The sequence below is a fragment of the Caretta caretta genome, chromosome 6 (assembly GCF_965140235.1).
Source record: "Caretta caretta isolate rCarCar2 chromosome 6, rCarCar1.hap1, whole genome shotgun sequence".
In the NCBI taxonomy this organism is placed as follows: Eukaryota; Metazoa; Chordata; order Testudines; family Cheloniidae; genus Caretta; species Caretta caretta.
Genome location: NC_134211.1, coordinates 74765106 through 74785493, shown reverse-complemented (window position 1 = coordinate 74785493; position 20388 = coordinate 74765106). Strand labels below are relative to the sequence as shown.

The following is a 20388-nucleotide window of genomic DNA, read 5'->3' as shown; positions in this document are numbered from 1 at the left end:
TTATGCCGCCGCGCAGGCAGCAGGGCTGCAAGCTCCTGCCACTCTGAGCGGCATGGTAAGGGGATGGTGGTGGCATGCTCACACATGCATGGCAGTGGGGGGGGGGGGGTTGGATAGGGCGTGGGAGTCCCAGGCGGAGCCTGTCAGGAGGCAGGGGTGTGGATAGGTCGGGGCAGTCAGGGGACAGGGAGCACAGGGGTTGGATAGGGGGTGGGGTTCTAGGGGGAAGTTTGGGGCAGGGGGTCCCAGGAGGGGACAGTCAGGGGATAAGGAGCAAGGGGGGTTGGATGGGTCAGGGGTTCTGAGGGTGACAGTCAGGGGGTGGGAAGTGGGAGGGGGCGAATAGAGGGCAGGGGGCGCAGCCTTCCCTACCCAGCCCTCCATACAGTTTTGCACCCCGGTGTGGCCCTCGGGCCAAAAAGTTTGCCCACCCCTGCTGTAGCCCATCCTGTAAAGGAGTCTTAAAACTGAAGGAGAGAAAAAAGTGACACCCTATCTATAGTTTGGGACTGGAATGAACAGTATTGCCAACACCCCAAAATCACCAAGCATTAAAAGATATTCATTTTGGGTTCTTTTTACTTGCCTTTTGGTTTTTGAGCCTTTGGCATACATGCAGGTCACATTTTAAAAATTTTCTTCATCATGAGGGCTAGAAACATGTTATTTTTAAAAATTAAACTGAGATTCTCACAAAACAACATGACTCTGTAGTTGGAGCTTTAAGGAAAATGTAAAATTGCAAGACTGACGATAAAATCATGAGAGTTGGCAACACTGCATCTCGGTTGTGAGGGCCCTGGATGCTCGGGCTTCACCCATATCTGGCTGGCTGCAAGACAATCCTATTTCCCTGTCTACTCTGCAGCATGCAAAAGCTGGCAGGGAAAGGGTTAAGGGGTGTGGAGTAAGTGCAGTTGGGCTTGGTGACCTATCAGGCCCAGCTGCTGGGTATAAAAGGAGAAGGCCACAGACGAGCACTCAGGTGCAAAGTGGTGCTCTTATATGAATAGCATCAGCTGTTCCCTGTGAGATACTTTTAAGTTCAAGTCTCTGAGCTCTTTTATGCCCTGAGAAAAGGGAAGGATATTTGTTCTATTGAGGCTTTGGTTATACCTCAGTCAAAGCAGTTACATTGATTTGGTTTGGGTGAAGGTTGTGCAGGTACCTGGGGAGGGAATACCCAGGCTGCAACAAGTCTGTCTATTTTCTCACATTACTTCCTAATCAGTCTGCTAGGTGGAAGGGGAATGTATGTGGAAGGTGCTAGCTTGGCAGAGAGGTACAAGAAAGCTTTATGTTTGCTAGCACCAGTGGAGCTGCCCTGGTCTTAAAAGTGAGAGAATAATTTCATTAAAATTTATCAATGTATATAAGGCAGCTATGGACAAACTACGGGCTGTGTCTGGCCCATCAGGCCTTTTAATCTGGCCCTTGAGGTTCTGCTACAGCAGGGTCAGGGGCTTGCCCCACTCCAGCTGGGGAGCGGGGTCAGCGGCTTGCCATAGCTCCGTGCCGCTCCCGGAAGCAGCGGCATGTCCCTGCTCCAGCTCCTACATGTAGGGGCAGCTTGGGAGCTCTGCATGCTGCCCCCGACCCAACCACCAGTTCCGTAGCTCCCATTGGCCAGGATCCATGGCCAATGGGAGCTGCAGGAGCAACACCTGCAGACAGGGCAGAGCGCAGAGACCCTGGCCATGCCTCCGCATAGGAGCCAGAGCGGGGACATGCAGCTGCTTCTGGGAGCTGCTTGAGGTAAGTGCCGACTGGAGCCTGCACCCCTGGCTGCCTCGTGTGCCCCTGCCCCAGCCCTGATCCCCCTCCTGCACCCCAAACCCCTCATCCAGAGCCTGTACTCCCAGCTGGAGCCCTCACCCCCCCTTTGCACCACCCCCCTCCTGTACCCTAACCCCCAATTTCATGAGTATTCATGGTCCACTATACAATTTCCATACCCAGATGTGGCCCTCGGGCCAAAAAGTTTGCCTATGCCTGATATAAGGCCTCATGATGCTTGAGGAAATGCACTAATTCAACTTCTAAGAGCAGAACTTGCTGCAATTTGAGCTGCAGTCCCTGGGCGGTACAACACCCACCACCTCCTCCCCACATTCTACAAACGTTGCCTGGCTCCCTCTGTGACGGGTTCAGTCACAGACACCCCTTTGTGACTGCCACCTGATGTGCTGAGACTACCTAGGAGCCAATTTTCCCTGCCAGCTTGGGACTTCAGAACCCTGCCTTGTTGAGCCAGACATGCTAGCCTGCTGCAAACACAGATCCAGGTCTGAACCACGTCCCCCAAAGCTGCAGACTTAACTGAAAACAGCTTAAGAAGTATTCCTGTCTCCAGCACCCAGATACCCAGTTCCCAATAGGTCCAAACCCCAAATAAATCTTTTTTACTCTGTATAAAGCTTATACAGGGTAAACTCATAAATTGTCCACCCTCTATAACACTGATAGAGAGAGATGCACAGCTGTTTGCTCCCCCAGGTATTAATTACTTACTCTGGGTTAATTAATAAGCAAAAGTGATTTTATTAAATATAAAAAGTAGGATTTAAGTGGTTCCAAGTAATAATATACAGAACAAAGTAAGTTACCAAGCAAAATAAAACAAAACACGCAAGTCTAAGCCTAATACATTAAGAAACTGATTACAGATAAAATCTCACCCCTAGAGATGTTCCAATAAGCTTTCACAGACTGGACTCTTTCCTAATTTGGGTCCAGCAATCGCTCACACCCCCATAGTTACTGTCCTTTGTTCCACTTTCTTTCAGGCATCTCTTTGGGGTGGAAAGGCCATCTCTTGAGCCAGCTGTAGACCAAATGGAGGGGTTTCCAGGGCCTTTTATATTCTTTCCCCCTTGCAAAATCACAGCAACAAGATGGAATTTGTAGCCACCTGGGCAAGTAACATCTCTATCAATGATTTAGCTTTTTGCAGGCTGATGCCATTGTTTACATGTTAGTCTGAACATTCCCAGGAAAGCTCAGATGTGGATTGGCTTCTTCCAAAGTCCATTGTCAGTTAAGTGTTTCTTGATTGGGTACTTACTGAGAATAGTCCTTTCTCAAGAAGCTGACCAAATGCTTCACTGAGGCTACTTAGAATCAAACACATTGAGATACAAGTACTTCGCCAATTTTCATAACTTCAAATACAAACAAGATACACACATACAGACATTACAGTCATAACCAGCAACCTACAACCTTTCCATAGACCCCCCCACTTGACCTCCTTTGTACAAGACCTGGTGCAACCATAGGACCGTGGTCGCAACAATGATATACATGGTCACATTCATGTCAATAATATAATATATCAATTATTCATTCAATATATTCATGTCAATAATGTCACACCCTCCCCCTGAGGATTCCTTCCCAATTGGTATATATAAATCTTGTCCCATTGGGGCTGAGTGAAGCCTGAGGAGAGGACATTGTATTGGGTGTATTCCGCCAACGTTCCAATATTTAAACTAACTGGTTTCTGGGGGTTTCATGCCTATCTTATGTCCCATTTCTCTGTGTGTTCTGGCAAATAGAGCTTTACTAGTGCAAATACTAGTGAAATGTGGATTGCAAACTCAAATTAAGAATATTTAATTTTACACTGAGAGGCAATATGGTCTTGCATATGATATGAGGCTCTGGGCTGGGACTCAGTAGACCTGGGTTCTGTTCCTGGCTCCACCACTGATTTGCTGTGACCTTGGACATATTGCTTTACCTCTGTTTCCTCTCCCACCATTTGTCTTTCTTGTCTATTTAGATTGCAACTTCTTCACAACATGGTCTGTCTCTTACTATGCGTGTATAAAGCACTTAGCACAATGGGGACCTGTTCTTGTTTTTGGCCAAAAGGTGATACTGAGATATAAATATTATATTTATATAAAATATACAATGTAAAACTTGACCCGTTGGTCACTTATGTAAGTCACCAATTCATAAATTCCAAGGCCAGTAGGGACCATTGTGATCATCTGGTCTGCCCTGTCATGTAACACAAGCCACAGAACTTCCTCAATAGAACTTCAGAATACACAAACAACACCTCCAGGTTAAATAACAAATACAATGGCAATTTGAGAATCCAGTTATTTGCAATTAACTGCTTGTGACTATCTGCAGACCAAATACTATTTGCTAACAAACTTTGTGAATAATTTCAAACTGGAGAATCATGTTTTTAGACAATTTGCAAAGAGAAACAGGCAAAATTTGTCAAAAAAATTAGTATTTACAACTGGTTCAGCCAGGTCTTATCTCCTTCACCCACCCCCATCTCTTCCTAAGCCTTCTTTTGTCTGGATATTTAGAATATGCCAGGTTCTTAATGAGTTAATGTTGTTGCTCTTTATTTATTATTTCTCCTTGGCCTTAATTAGGAACTGTAAGCAATTCACAAACATTGTGTAGTTTTGATGTCACTGCTGCAAGTACTGATACCAGCAGGCGCTGTACTTTAATGCAGAGCTAAAAAAAGCCTAGCTTACTTTGTGCCTCCCTGTAAATAAACGAGTGTATGTGCCCTTTGATAAGAGATAGTGTGAGTGCACTGCACCCTTTGCTCAATTACTCCAGGAAAAGTGACAGGTTTTCATTCACACGGTCACTCAAAGATGCCTTTTATCTCCGAATTCCCTTTCCCCCCCACCCAGAATAATAGAATCCTACTTCTAGCTGGAACAGCCATAAATCAAGGTGTCACAAATGTTCAAAGACTCATTCAAGCTTCTCTCAATTCATCCATAAGGGGCATAATCTCATTTGGGACATATGTCCTCTCTTATGGATCTGGGTGACACGGAATCGCTGAGTGTGTAGAATTGTAAGAAACAGTCACTATGAACCTTGACTCTAGCCTGTGTTGTAGGTTCACTAAGTTCATCAACTTCAGCTTATGTTCCTTAAAGCTCTGCTAAATTTTAGGTTGATAAAGCCACCCACTGCCCCTCGCTTACATGTGGTGTGTCAACAAGATCCCATCTATCCTCCTTGCTCTACCCTGGGACTCCTCAGTATCGAGGGGCTTCTAGTTAGCTCTTCTCTGTTTTCACACTGGACTGGAGGACTGACTGGCACCTGCTCCCCAATCTTTAAAGATCTTTTGGGGGTAAGATGTGTTCTGCATATAGTACAGCAGGGAACAACCACCCACTAAACTTACCGCCAGCCTCTGGTTTTGCTGAGCTGAGATTGAGCGACGCTTCTTATTCATTAGCATGATCGTTACACTAGTAGTAGCTAGAGTGAGGTAGATTGTGGAGTCTTGGAACTATAAGGAAAACAGAATACATATTTGTGACAGTACCGTTGGTAGGAATGTAAGAACTGCTACTCTAGGATAGATCAATGCTCCTTCTTTCTAACCCAGAATCTAGCCTCTGCAAGAGGCATTGTGTACTTCAGTGGAAGATTTTTGGAGGAAAAAAAACCGCAGTGCAAAGACAGCCTTTCTTTCTTGCATGAACAAACAATTCTAAAGTAGGTTGCTGCAGTCCTTAAAATATATGATCATGTAGTCTGAGTGCCACTGGGAAGAAAAAGACTATTTGACCCAACCTTGTGATGCAGTGTCAATATTCTCTGGTGTCATACAGAAGGGTCATTACAGGGCCTGGCTACAGGGACACTGAATACTAAATTGAGGCTTAATTCTCATCTGAGTTATTTGTTCGAATGGCTTCTGGTGAACTGTGGAGCAGCATGCACTGTAGGCTGTACAAATCAGCTATAGACGATCCAGTTTCACAAGACATGGGGTACACACCTGCATATCCAAGGTCAGACTGGAGCCTTAGATGTGTTCTAAGTGTGCTGAGATTGATGTCTGGTGATAGAGTACTTTAAAACTTGTGTTACACAGATTGCCTGTCCCGCTCTTCTCCTACATAACTAGAGCGCTCTCGTGGCCAAGGTGGAGTCTGCTTTGTAGGCGACAACAGCTAAAACAAGGTGCAGGCAGGAACACAGCAGGGAAACTCCCTTCCACCCCAGGGGCATCTGTTCCAACCCCCCAGAATAAACACACACACATGCCAGAATAGCACAACAAATATAGGAAAGGGAAAATTTTATTTACAGAGGGATCAACAGAGAAAAACAGAGGGAGAAGATGTGGAGAGCGTTTGAGTGGGAGTTTGTAAGGGGAGTTTGTATTATGGTGCTTGTTTGGGGTTTGTTTTTGCTGTGGGTGGTGGTGTTTTGGTGTGGTTTGTGTTTCCCAGATTAACAGGATTTAGGTGGGAAGGCTATGACAGATACAGAGGCAGCAGTGGGAGTGACTCATGTAGTGGAAGACACAATGAAGATGCCTGGATGTGGAAGCTGTGGTATGTACATGATCCTGGAGGGGGTACCTGGTAAGAGTTTTGTCTGCATGAAATGCCGTCTGATAGAGCTGATGGAGAAAAAGAGCCGAGGTTTGGAGATGCAGGTGGAAAGTCTGGTTGAGTTTAGGAAGGGGTTCGAGCAGATTATGGAGCAAAGGCATGAGGTATCTGAAGGGAAAAGCTCAGACTTGCAGATGGAAGCAGGCCTGAGGAATTCTGAGGGTAGACTGGGTGAGGAAAGTGGTCAGTGGAAGCATGTGACTAAAAGAACCAGGCAGAGGAAAAGATGGGCTAGTGAAGGAGAAACAGAGCTCAAGAACAGGTTTGCAGAGTTGGAAAATGAAGAAGGGGCTCAGCAAGTAGTCACTGAAGGTGGAAGGGCAAGGAAGAAGAGAAGAGCGGCTAGTCCTATAGGAAAAGGGGAAGAGTCAATGGAGACTACACCAAATATGAGCCCCAGAAGGATACAGGATGGGTTGAAGAGGATTACAAGGGAGAATAGGAATGGAAAGAACTTGCAGCCAGAGGGAACAGGGAATAGACTGGAGAATAGCACCGTCACCAGGAAAAGGCAGGTCTATGTGATGGGGGACTCTTTACTGAGAAGAATAGACAGGCCTGTAACCAGAGCTGATCCAGATCATAGAAGGGTTTGCTGTCTTCCAGGTGCTAAGATATGGGATGTAGACCTGAGGTTGAAAAGGATCCTAAAGGGAGCAGGAAAGAATCCCCTAATTATCCTTCATGTGGGAACAAATGATACAGCTAGATTCTCGCTGGAAAGTATTAAGGGAGACTATGCTAGGCTGGGGAAGACGCTTAAGGAAATCGAGGCTCAGGTGATCTTTAGTGGGATTCTGCCTGTTTCTAGAGAAGGGCAACAAAGGTGTGACAAGATTATGACTATCAACAGATGGCTTAGGCAGTGGTGCTATAAGGAGGGCTTTGGGATGTATGGCCACTGGGAGGCATTCATGGACAGAGGACAGTTCTCTCGGGATGGACTTCATCTGAGTAGGGAAGGAAATAGACTTCTAGGATGGCGGCTGACACAATTGATTAAGAGAGCTTTAAACTAGGAATTTGGGGGAGATGGTTGGGAGATGTCCAGGTAATCTCCACGCTGGATTTTAGCATTGAGAGGGAAGAAAACAAAGTAAGAAAGGATACAGCCATGGGTAGGAGAATGGATATAAGGAGGAAGGGCAGTGTGGATACCAGTCTAATAGGTTATACTGGCTGTAGAATGACCGTACCTAATAGGGTACAGAATGTGAGCGAGGCCAAACAGCAAAAATTAAGATGTTTGTACACCAATGCGAGGAGCCTAGGTAACAAAATGGAGGAACTAGAACTACCAGTGCAGGAAGTGAAACCAGATATTATAGGGATAACAGAAACATGGTGGAATAGTAGTCATGACTGGACTACGGGTATTGAAGGGTATGTGCTGTTTAGGAAAGACCGAAATAAAGGTAAAGGTGGTGGAGAAGCATTGTATATCAATGATGAAGTAGACTGTAAAGAAATAAGAAGCGATGGAATGGATAAGACAGAGTCTGTCCGTCAGGGCAAAAATTACATTGGGGAAGAAAACTGCCCTGGGATAGTGCTTGGGGTGTGCTATAGACCGCCGGGATCTAATTTGGATATGGATAGAGCCCTTTTTAATGTTTTTAATGAAGTAAATACTAATGGAAACTGCGTGATCATGGGAGACTTTAACTTCGCAGAAATAGACTGGAGGATGAGTGCTAGTAACAATAATTGGGCTCAGATTTTCCTAGATGCGATAGCTGATGGATTCCTTCATCAAGTGGTTGCTGAACCGACTAGAGCGGACGCCATTTTAGATTTGGTTTTGGTGAGTAGTGAGGACCTCCTAGAAGACATGGTTGTAGGGGATAATCTTGGTTCAAGTGATCATGAGCTAATTCAGTTCAAACTGAATGGAAGGATTAACAAAAATATATCTGCAACTAGGGTTTTTGATTTCAAAAGGGCTGACTTTCAAAAATTAAGGAACTTAGTTAGGGAAGTGGATTGGACTGAAGAACTTATGGATCTAAAGGCAGAGGAGGCCTGGGATTACTTTAAATCAAAGCTGCAGAAGCTATCGGAAGCCTGCATCCCAAGAAAGGGGAAAAATCCATAAGCAGGAGCTGTAGACCAAGCTGGATGAGCAAGCATCTCAGAGAGGTGATTAAGAAAAAGCAGAAAGCATCCAGGGAGTGGAAGATGGGAGGGATCAGCAAGGAAAGCTGCCTTATAGAGGTCAGAACATGTAGGGATAAAGTGAGACAGGCTAAAAGTCAAGTAGAGTTGGACCTTGCAAAGGGAATTAAAACCAATAGTAAAAGGTTCTATAGCCATATAAATAAGAAGAAAACAAAGAAAGAAGAAGTGTGACAGCTAAACACTGAGGATGGAGTGGAGGTTAAGGATAATCTAGGCATGGCCCAATATCTAAACAAATACTTTGCCTCAGCCTTTAATAAGGCTAAAGAGGATCTTAGGGATAATGGTAGCATGACAAATGGGAATGAGGATATGAAGGTAGATATTACCATATCTGAGGTAGAAGCGAAACTCAAACAGCTTAATGGGACTAAATCGGGGGGCCCAGATAATCTTCATCCAAGAATATTAAAGGAATTGGCACACGAAATTGCAAGCCCATTTGCAAGAATTTTTAATGAATCTGTAAACTCAGATTGGAGAATTGCTAACATAGTTCCTATTTTTAAGAAAGGGGAAAAAAAGTGATCCGGGTAACTACAGGCCTGTTAGTTTGACATATGTAGTATGCAAGGTCTTGGAAAAAAAATTTGAAGGAGAAAGTAGTTAAGGACATTGAAGTCAACGGTAAATGGGACAAAATACAACATGGTTTTACAAAAGGTAGATCGTGCCAAACCAACCTGATCTCCTTCTTTGAGAAAGTAACAGATTTTTTAGACAAAGGAAACTCAGTGGATCTAATTTACCTAGATTTCAGTAAGGCGTTTGATACCATGCCACATGGGGAATTATTAGTTAAATTGGAAAAGATGGGGATCAATATGAAAATTGAAAGGTGGATAAGGAATTAGTTAACAGGGAGACTACAGCGGGTCCTACTGAAAGGTGAACTGTCAGGCTGGAGGGAGGTTACCAGTGGAGTTCCTCAGGGATCAGTTTGGGGACCAATCTTATTTAATCTTTTTATTACTGACCTTGGCAGAAAAAGTGGGAGTGTGCTAATAAAGTTTGCAGGTGATACAAAGCTGGGAGGTATTGCCAATTTAGAGAGAGACTGGGAAATCATACAGGAAGATTTGGATGACCTTGTAAACTGGAGTAACAGTAATAGGATGAAATTTAATAGTGAGAAGTGTAAGGTCATGCATTTAGGGATTAATAACAAGAATTTTAGTTATAAACTGGGGACGCATCAATTAGAAGTAATGGAAGAGGAGAAGGACCTTGGAGTATTGGTTGATCATAGGATGACTATGAGCCGCCAATGTGATATGACCATGAAAAAAGCTAATGCAGTCTTGGGATGCATCAGGCGAGGTATTTCCAGTAGAGATAAGGAGGTATTAGTACCGTTATACAAGGCACTGGTGAGACCTCACCTGGAATACTGTGTGCAGTTCTGGTCTCCCATGTTTAAGAAGGATGAATTCAAACTGGAACTGGTACAGAGAAGGGCTACTATGATGATCTGAGGAATGGAAAACCTGTCTTATGAAAGGAGACTCAAGGAGCTTGGCTTGTTTAGCCTAACTAAAAGAAGGTTGAGGGGAGATATGATTGCTCTCTATAAATATATCAGAGGGATAAATACCGGAGAGGGAGAGGAATTATTTAAGCTCAGTACCAGTGTGGACACAAGAACAAATGGATATAAACTGGTCATTGGGAAGTTTAGACTTGAAATTAGATGAAGGTTTCTAACCATCAGAGGAGTGAAGTTTTGGAATAGCCTTCCAAGGGAAGCAGTGGGGGCAAAGACCTATCTGGCTTTAAGATTAAACTTGATAAGTTTATGGAGGAGATGGTATGATGGGATAACATGATTTTGGTAATTAATTGATCTTTAGATATTCATGGTAAATAGGCCCAATGGCCTGTGATGGGATGTTAGATGGGGTGGGATCTGAGTTACTACAGAAAATTCTTTCCTGGGTATCTGGCTGGTGAATCTTGCCCATATGCTCAGGGTTCAGCTGATCGCCATATTTAGGGTCGGGAAGGAATTTTCCTCCAGGGCAGATTGGAAGAGGCCCTGGAGGTTTTTCGCCTTCCTCTGTACCATGGGGCCTGGGTCACTTGCTGGAGGATTGTTTGCTCCTTGAAGTCTTTAAATCACGATTTGAGGACTTCAGTAGCTCAGACATAGGTGAGAGGTTTTTTTGCAGGAGTGGGTGGGTGAGATTCTGTGGCCTGTATTGTGCAGGAGGTCGGACTAGATCATAATGGTCCCTTCTGACCTTAGTATCTATGAATCTATGAAAAAAAGGTTACATCCAACACGAGGACCCCTGGGCCCAGTGGTACCAGAATATAACAGGATAGACACTGAGCACTGCGTCTAGACTCAGAGTTCAGGAATCCTGGGCCGAGTTCCAGTCTGGCACTGAGTCTTGAGTGCTCCTGGTTGTCTTTGGTGCTAGTAAACTTTCCCCAACAAACCCCTCTGGTGCTATCTTTTGCTGCTCTCTGTAAACCCACACCAAGACACAACCTCCCCACTTAACTAGCTACAACCTCCCACCTTATTCCCAGTGCAAAGTCACGAACCCCAGTACTCATGGCCCCATACAGCTTTGGGCAGCAGTGATACTGGGTCCAGCTCCAGTTTGTCCTTTTTACAATGCTCCTTCTGGCTGCCATCCTGGAACGTCCCTATTCGGCCACTCTGTCCCTCCCCGGGTTCGGGCTGGTTCTCAGCTGCTCTACTGTGTGAGGGCCTGTTCGCTGTCAGCCCTCTTGTCTGGAGCTACAGGTGCACGCACTTTATCACTCTCCCTCTCTCCAGTCTCCTCCCCCTGGAGCCGTCAGCTCTTCCTCTACCTGAGAATGAGGTTTTAAACGGGCCGTGCTCTCTAAACCCAAGGGGGTTACACCTGTTTGGATATCAAAAAATTATTAAAGCTAATGTTAAAAATGTATATAATACACAGGTTAAGAAAAAGTGTGTCTACATCTGGGTATATAGTGCTTAGATTACCCACAAATACGAAGTTTGTTTTAAAAGATACGTAAAGTACATAATCAGCAATAACTCAAATTTAGGTAAATATATTTAACAATGCAGTTTAGATATTAGCATCCAATTATTCAGGTACATTACTCATGAAAAGTTATACGGAGAGTTGGTTGTGGAAAGCAGATAGATCAATGAGTGAAGATTGTCCCTCAGAAATTGAGAATTTCGGATAAGTTGTCCATTAGAAAATACAATCCCTCAGGGAAGTATTTCAGTTACTTTCCCGACTGCGCTTCTCACCAGCACTCCAGCTCATCCCTCCTGGTATTGCCAATGTGGGTGATGTGTTCTAGATAGATGTATTACAAGGCAATTGTAGCCAAGTAATTCTTCCAATAGGAGAAGACCTAGTACAAGGTTGCTGTACAACTACTAAATCATGCAGGTTTACTGCATAATGTCTTTGGACTAAATCCTGACCTTGGGGCTCTGTGGAGTCTGTCTAGACGGTTCACAACCAGGTGGGACCCTGCACCCAGGGAGTGCTATTTATATCTTAAGCAGTGATGACACTCTCAGCAGTGGTCAAAGAGCAGTTTCACAGCTGCCTAGCCTTTCACTGAAGTCCGAGTCTCTGTCTACCCACAGTCATATACTGAGTGAGGCCCCAGGGAGTAACAGTTGGCAGTTCTGAATGTGGGTAGTACCTCCCTCAATCGCTTGGTGTGTGGGTGGGCGGGTACTGGTCTGGCTGACTGACAACCAATGACACAGTAAGGGAGCCGAGCCTCCTCCACACCATCCATTGAGGCACAGGAGATGGATTATTGCTCTGAAAAATAGCTCTTTGCTAGTAATGATAGAGGCCCATCAGGCAGAACAAACTCTCAGAGATCAGTTGAGATAGTGGAGATAACAGGGCCTGCTTCATTTCCCCAAATCTTTCACCAAAATGCTGGTTTTGGGGGGCCTCTGACTTCCCTATGAAAGGGCCCTTTTCTTTCTCTTTTCCGCCTCTCACCCACAGGTCACTCTGCAGGTATTACTGCAATGGTCCCTGTGGTACCTAAATGGGGGGGCAGAGTTTGTGGATGAAGGGAGCTCCCCTTCGTCTTCTGGGCCTTCCTGCGACCTCTCTGTGGTGCCTGAGCAGCTGTTTCACAACACCTGCTGCACCACCCTCGGGATCGGCCAGGCATAGACAGGGGGTTCAAGGGATTTCTGTGGATCTTGGTGTTTGATTCTTTAAGTTTACTGGAAAATTACATCAGAAATTATGGTACAGAAACTCGCAGATAATGAGCGAGGAACATAATCTGGCCAGCTGGAAAGCACATTTTACTTGAAAATTAAAAGAAATAGCACACAGACTTATTCTCTCTTTTGAGCATAGAACTGTGCCATTTTTATATGGTTGGTTAATTCGTCTAACTTTCTAAATCTATAAAATCTAAGTCTATATTGCTTCACTAAAAAGATAGCAAACTCAGCTTGGCAACCTGGGCCATATATTCACATTCATTATTAGACCCACTGTATTTCTTACAATGACTCATACACTTACATGTTTGTAAAGTAAGATTTCAACAATATCCTGGTTGCTAGGGTACATATCACTGTGTCACCTAAATTTCCTGTTAAAAAGGATTTTAGTTTTAAGTATTTAGGGAACAAAGCTTTAGGTTTGTTTATTTAATAAATGGTCCCACACTACTTAATTGTGCACCACAGCTTGACATTTTAAATCTTCAAATAAACATCAGTCTGTACAATTCATAATCCGCAATTGATAACTGTGTGACACAAACTTTCCATTTTGGCGAATGGCCCTTCAGTTCTTCAAGATACGTGTGATACAGGAGTTTCCTGGCTGATTTTCCTCTACTTGTTTTTTTCCCCACTGGCCCACTCAATCAATAGCTGGTGCTGGTCTATAAATAGCTTTTACATGTATTTTAAGCAGCAGAGTTGCTCTTGGTCTTTCCTAAGGTTTAGATGTAATCTGCAGTTATAATATGCAGACAGTTTAGTATGTGCTCTGCTGTTTTCCTTTGAGAATGGCAACCGTGCTTACTAATGCACTAGATAAGTACACCCTTTTGTGCTGGTCACTGCATTAAGTATTTCTACCCTATTGTATTTGTAAATTACATCAAAAAATATGATGATAAAAGAACGTTAAAGTTGCAAAGTCAAGCACTCAGATACTAGGGAATGCCAGAATTAAGATTGCCCGTCCTATCGTAATTCATCTCCTTTTGCATGTGCATTATGATATGTTTTCAGCTACATGGTCATGTACTATTTTTCTCCACGGGAGCCCACCTCAGTCAGTGTACAGGATGGCAGGTGCTCACTGAATGGGTAGCTATTGAATATTTATTTTTATCCTTATTATTCAGTGTGTGGCTCTGCACATTTACTGTATACCCTCTAAATCATGCACTGAATACAGAATTATTAATTTCTTCATGGGCTTTTCTAAGATGTTCTTGTTTATCTTCGTTCTGTGCAAATTAATGAATATATTTTCACAACCTGCCGGGAGGCAAAGTGGTATTATTGTCCCAATTTTACATATGGGGAATGGAGACACATAGATTAAAACCAAATTTGTTAAATGTCAGCAAATTTTGGATGTCCTATTTGAGACCAGAGGTGAATTACGGTTTTTGGAGCCCTGGGTCAAAACAAGTGGGGGCCCCTCCCCACCACTTCCGCCTGTAGTCTCCCCCACTCCAGCACTCCTGCCCAGGAAATGAGGTCGGGCACGGGGGCTTGCCCCAGCCCAGCCCCCCTCCCTGGCAATTCTGCCAGGGAGGGGGTCGGGGCATGGCGGCTTTACCCGCTCCGCTCGTCCAGCATTCCTACCGGGAAGTGGGTCAAGGCACGGGGGAGCACTGTCAGGTGCGGGGACTTCTCCTGCTTCATAGCGGGGCACCAGGCGGGTGGGTGAAGTGGGTCAAGGTGTGGGGGCATCCATTTTTCTGGGGGCCCCCAATTGGCCAGGGCCTCTGGGCATGGGTCCCATTGGCCAAGTGGCTAATCTGCCACTGTTTGAGATATTTATGGCCTGATTTTTCAGACTACTGAACATATGTTCAGCAGAGCTTGCATTGAGCTCAGCAGCAGTTGTGAGAGCTCAGCACTTCTGCAAATCAGACCAAGTGTGTCAAGTGAAATACACAGAAAATGATAAATTCAGTTGCCACTTGTGAAAATTTTGATTAACGTGATTTGCGCAGCATCACATAAGAACTGTGGCAGAGGCAGGGTTAGAAGGCAGTTGTCCAGAGTGGCACTCAACTGCATTAAAGATGGGTTTGTCTTCAATGTGGTTAGCTCGAGGTATAACTCAAGTGTTGCCCTTAACCCAAGGCTTGGTCTACACTTAAAGCTTATATCAGCATATCTATGTCTGCCAGGGGTGTGAAAAAAACACCCCCAATGACATAGCTATGCTGACAAAACCCTAGTGCAGGCGCAGCTAAAGCAACATAAGAGTGCCCTGTTGATCTACTAAGGTCATGTGGAGAGGTGATGTTCCTGCACTGGCAGAAAAGCTACTTCTATCAGCATATGCGGCAGCTACACTCTGAGACTATGCCGGCATAGCTACACCGACATACACTCTGTAATGTAGACATAACTCAACTCCCATGCACTCACAAAAATCTTTAGCTCCAGTTAAATGGTGTTGTAAATTCTAGCTAGCTGGATACTGGCCTGTCCGAGATTATGGCAGGGGAACACCAACTAGTCATACACTAGAGATGCAGCCACAGCAGGGATGGAAAAAGAAAAGGAGTACTTGTGGCACCTTAGAGACTAACCAATTTATTTGAGCATGAGCTTTTGTGAGCTACAGCTCACTTCATCGGATGCATACCGTGGAAACTGCAGCAGACTTTATATACACACAGAGAATATGAAACAATACCTCCTCCCACCCCACTGTCCTGCTGGTGATAGCTTATTTAAAGTGATCATCAAGTTGGGCCATTTCCAGCACAAATCCAGGTTTTCTCACCCACTCACCCCCCTCCAAAAACCACACACACAAACTCACTCTCCTGCTGGTAATAGCTTATCCAAAGTGACCACTCTCCCTACAATGTGCATGATAATCAAGGTGGGCCATTTCCAGCACAAATCCAGGTTTTCTCACCCCCCCACCCCCATACACACACAAACTCACTCTCCTGCTGGAGAATCTATGGCCCACAGGCTGAATCTGGCCAGCTGCTTCATTTCATCCGGCCCACAGCAAGTCTCCGCGCCAGGGGCTGGAAGCCCCGAGCCTCGGCAGCTCCAGCTCCCGGAAGCGACTGGCATGTCCCTGCCGCCACTACAAGCAGGGACGATCAAGGAAGATCTGTGTGCTGCCCCCAGCGCCAGCTCTGCAGCTCCCATTGGCCAGGAACCATGGCCAATGGGAGCCACGGGTGCAGCGCCTGCGGGTGCGGGTGAGGGCACTGCACAGTGCCCCCGGCCCCTCTGCCTAGGGGCTGGACATGGTGGCTGCTTCTGAGAGCAGTGTGGAGTCAGGGCAGACAGGGAACCTTCTTTAGCCCCGCTGCGCTGCTGACTGGGAGCCACCTGAGGTAAGCACCGCATGGCTGGAGCCCACATCCCAATCCCCTGCCCCAGCCCAGAGCCCCCTCCTGCACCCTAAAGCCCTTCAGCCCCACCCCAGAGTCCACACCCCCAGCCAGAGTCCTCACCCCTTCCCACACCCCAACCCCCTGCCCCAGCCTGGAGCTCCCTCCTGTACCATGAACCTCTTATTTCTGGCCACAGCCCGGAGCCAAGGGGAAGCCCTGAGCCTCCACGCCGCCCCACGCAGGGCTCTTTGTGGCCCACAGCTGTTTTCTTTTCTGTGGCCCCGATAGAAAAAAGGTTCCCCACCCCTGAGCTACAGGCTACAGTTTGAGTTAGCCAAACTCATCAACTGCTAAGCCAATCACTATGCTAATTCGTTCACTTCATGCTGCTAGTGAAATCACTGTGTAGCTTGAGTGTTGTCTCCCAGGATGGAGCTAAGGATGTAATTTCCACTTCAGGTAGACATCCTCACACTGGCTCTGACCAAGCCAGCCTGCTAAAAATAGCAGTGTAGCCAGAGTGGTGGGAGGGGCCAGCTTCCCGGAATATGATCCCACTGGGGACACTAGGTGAGTATTATCATGGCTAGCCCCTCCCAACACTTGAGACACCATGGCTGTGCTCTATTTTTAGCACATTAGTTCAATCAGAGCTAGTGCAGGTACCTCTCCTGGACCTGGAACTTACATCTGCAGCTTGAAATGTAGATGTACCCTATAGCTAGGCTAACTTGAATGGAGTAACTCAGGCTACCCATTGCGGTGAAGAATCATAGAATCATAGAATATAAGGGTTGGAAGGGACCCCAGAAGGTCATCTAGTCCAACCCCCTGCTCGAAGCAGGACCAATTCCCAGTTAAATCATCCCAGCCAGGGCTTTGTCAAGCCTGACCTTAAAAACCTCTAAGGAAGGAGATTCTACCACCTCCCTAGGTAACGCATTCCAGTGTTTCACCACCCTCTTAGTGAAAAAGTTTTTCCTAATATCCAATCTAAACCTCCCCCACTGCAGCTTGAGACCATTACTCCTCGTTCTGTCATCTGCTACCATTGAGAACAGTCTAGAGCCATCCTCTTTGGAACCCCCTTTCAGGTAGTTGAAAGCAGCTATCAAATCCCCCCTCATTCTTCTCTTCTGCAGGCTAAACAATCCCAGCTCCCTCAGCCTCTCCTCATAACTCATGTGTTCCAGACCCCTAATCATTTTTGTTGCCCTTCGCTGGACTCTCTCCAATTTATCCACATCCTTCTTGAAGTGTGGGGCCCAAAACTGGACACAGTACTCCAGATGAGGCCTCACCAATGTCGAATAGAGGGGAACGATCACGTCCCTCGATCTGCTCGCTATGCCCCTACTTATACATCCCAAAATGCCATTGGCCTTCTTGGCAACAAGGGCACACTGCTGACTCATATCCAGCTTCTCGTCCACTGTCACCCCTAGGTCCTTTTCCGCAGAACTGCTGCCTAGCCATTCGGTCCCTAGTCTGTAGCTGTGCATTGGGTTCTTCCGTCCTAAGTGCAGGACCCTGCACTTATCCTTATTGAACCTCATCAGATTAGGCCCTATGGCTGTCCTTTCTTTTTGTGTAGTCCCCATTCTCATTCACCACACACCTTCTTTAAGAACAGCCATACTGGGCCAGACCAAAGGTTCATCTAGCCCAGTATCCTGTCTTCCAACAGTGGCTAATGCCAGGTGCCCCAGAGGAAATGAACAGGTAATCATCAAGTGATCCATTCCCTGTAGCTCATTCCCAGTTTCTGGCAAACAGAGGCTAGGGATACTCAGAGCATGGTGTTCTATCCCTGAACATCCTGGCTAGTAGCCATTGATGGACCTATCCTTCATCAATGTATCTAGTTCTTTTTTGAATCATGTTATATCCCTTCTTTGTTGTCTCTTTTCCAAGCTGAAAAGTCCCAGTCTTTTTAATCTCTCCTCATACAGAAGCTGTTCCATACCCCTGATCATTTCTGTGACTTTTCTATGTACCTTTTCCAATTCTAATATATCTTTTTTGAGATGGAGCAACCAGAACTGCACACTGTATTCAAGGTGTGGGCATACCATGGATTTATATAGAGGCAATATGATATTTTCTGTCTTCTTATCTATCCCTTTCTTAATGGTTCCTAACATTCTGTGAGCTTTTTTGATTGCCGCTGCAAGTTGAGTGGATGTTTTCAGAAAACTATCCACAATGACTCCAAGATCTCTTTCTTGAGTGGTAACAGCTAATATAGACCCCATCATTTTGTATGTATAGTTGAGATTATGTTTTCCAATATGCATTACTTTGCATTTATCAACAACTGAAAACAGGGTCTTACAGTGTTGGGGCAATCTTAACTATAGACAATGCTACCTGCATCATCTATAATAGTTCTATTGTTTTCAAGCTATGGTATTACTCTGTCATTAACTGCTCAGCTTCAGTTTTGACACAGATTTGTACCAGCATTTTTAACAAAATGTAGTTTAATAGCTATTTTTAAAGTGCACTTCTGGGCAATCACAGCACCTGGCAGGTAGTGATATTGTAAAACTTGATAATAAAGGCAGAATTAATTTAATCACCAGAAAAATATAGCATTCTCTTGGTGTCCAGCGTTCTAATGCCATTTCATACACCTGCGGTACTTACACTTTGGACATTCTGAATAAATGAACAGTCAGACATGAACTCTTCCCAGAATGTAAGGAGTTGAATGTTGCACTATGTCATTTGAAAGGTAATTTTCTCCTAGATTTGCAATAACATCTTGGATTTCAGCCACAGTCTCAGTATAAATGATCTCAATGCAGACAATATGCTGGAACACTAGCAATAAATTTGGGGCTTAGTACTGTGAATTCCCATTGACTTTAAATGCAATTTAGTTGGTTGAGTTACAGGATTGGACCCTAATGCTTTTTTCCATTCAATTGTGGAGGAGCTTTTTAGAAGTTTAATTAAACTTGAAACATTAGAGACTAAGGGTGAATGACAGCTTTAGAAAAGATATAGTAAAGGTTTCTTCAAGTGTAATCTTCTGTTTTCACATGTTCACAGGTTTCTCAAAAACTTATCATTTAAGGTTGGAACTTTCCATGCATTGTCTCAACCCAGAGATGAATGATGAGGGAAAGTCTGAGCTAAAACTCTTTGGCTATTTTTGAGTTATGATATATGGGAGAAAATAACTTTTGAAGCTGAAACAATGAAGCAATTTTTGGTTTGTTTTATATTTGCTCACCAATAACTCAATAAGAGCTGCACAAAAACTCTCCACACTTGGCATATGGCTGATAACTCTAATAAGACCTTGTATAGAATATGAAAAAATGTGTTTTTTTCAACTGAGTTAGTTTAATTGAGCTAGTTTAACTCGTTTGAAAATGCCATTTACCACCAATATAGACACAGTTGAACACCTTTAGTTTAATTTTAACAGGTGGAGTTCTAGTCTAGACTCCTACTTTAGGAAGAATCTTTTACCTTAATTTCAGGATGGACAAAATTTAAAAACCTCCGAAAGCTATAAGTCATTGCAAAATGAATTCCACGCATGCTCTCTGTTCACATCTTAAATAGTGCTTGGTAGCCTTATTCTCCTCTATGCACATTCTCTCAGGGCATGTCTACGCTGCAAACGTAAGTTGACTTCAGTTAAGTCGACATCCAGCTGCCGCAGTAATTAAGTTGGTAGTGCGTGTCCACACCACACACTCCTTGTGTTGATGGAGTGCATCCTCACTAGCAACGCTTGCATCAATTCAGAGAGCAGTAGACCGTGGGTAGCTATCCCTCAGTGCAACTCGCCCCAGGGGGTTTTGGGAAGGGCTTGCAATGCCTCAAGGGGCCAAAACATTCTCACAGGGGGGACTGAGAACATGGATTCTTGATGCAGTTTTTTCCCTCCCTCCCCTGATTTGAACTGCAACCCATAATATTTCTTGCCTTTTTTCAAAAGTCTGGCATAGTCGCGTGTACACCATATCCCAAGAAGCATGAACCCTGCTCAGTTGTGCACTGTTGTTGTGAGCATTACTGACACCACACACCTTATCCTGCAGTACTTCAAGAGCTGTGAGAGGAGCCGCCGGGCAGAACATTGCAATGTCCTTGAAGCAGCCTTGGTGGAAGCCATAGAATGAAACAATTCTTGGCTGCTGCTGGCAGTCACGCAGCAGCTCAACATGGTAGAGTGCTGTTTCTGGTCCTGAGAAACAAGCACTGACTGGTAGGA

General features: G+C 44.9%; 1 long non-coding RNA gene across 3 annotated transcripts in view; it reads left to right on the top strand.

The window, feature by feature from the left end:
* Window positions 1-20388, top strand: part of LOC125639187 (uncharacterized) — a 56554-nt gene that overhangs the window by 22510 nt on the left and 13656 nt on the right. The window lies entirely within an intron of this gene.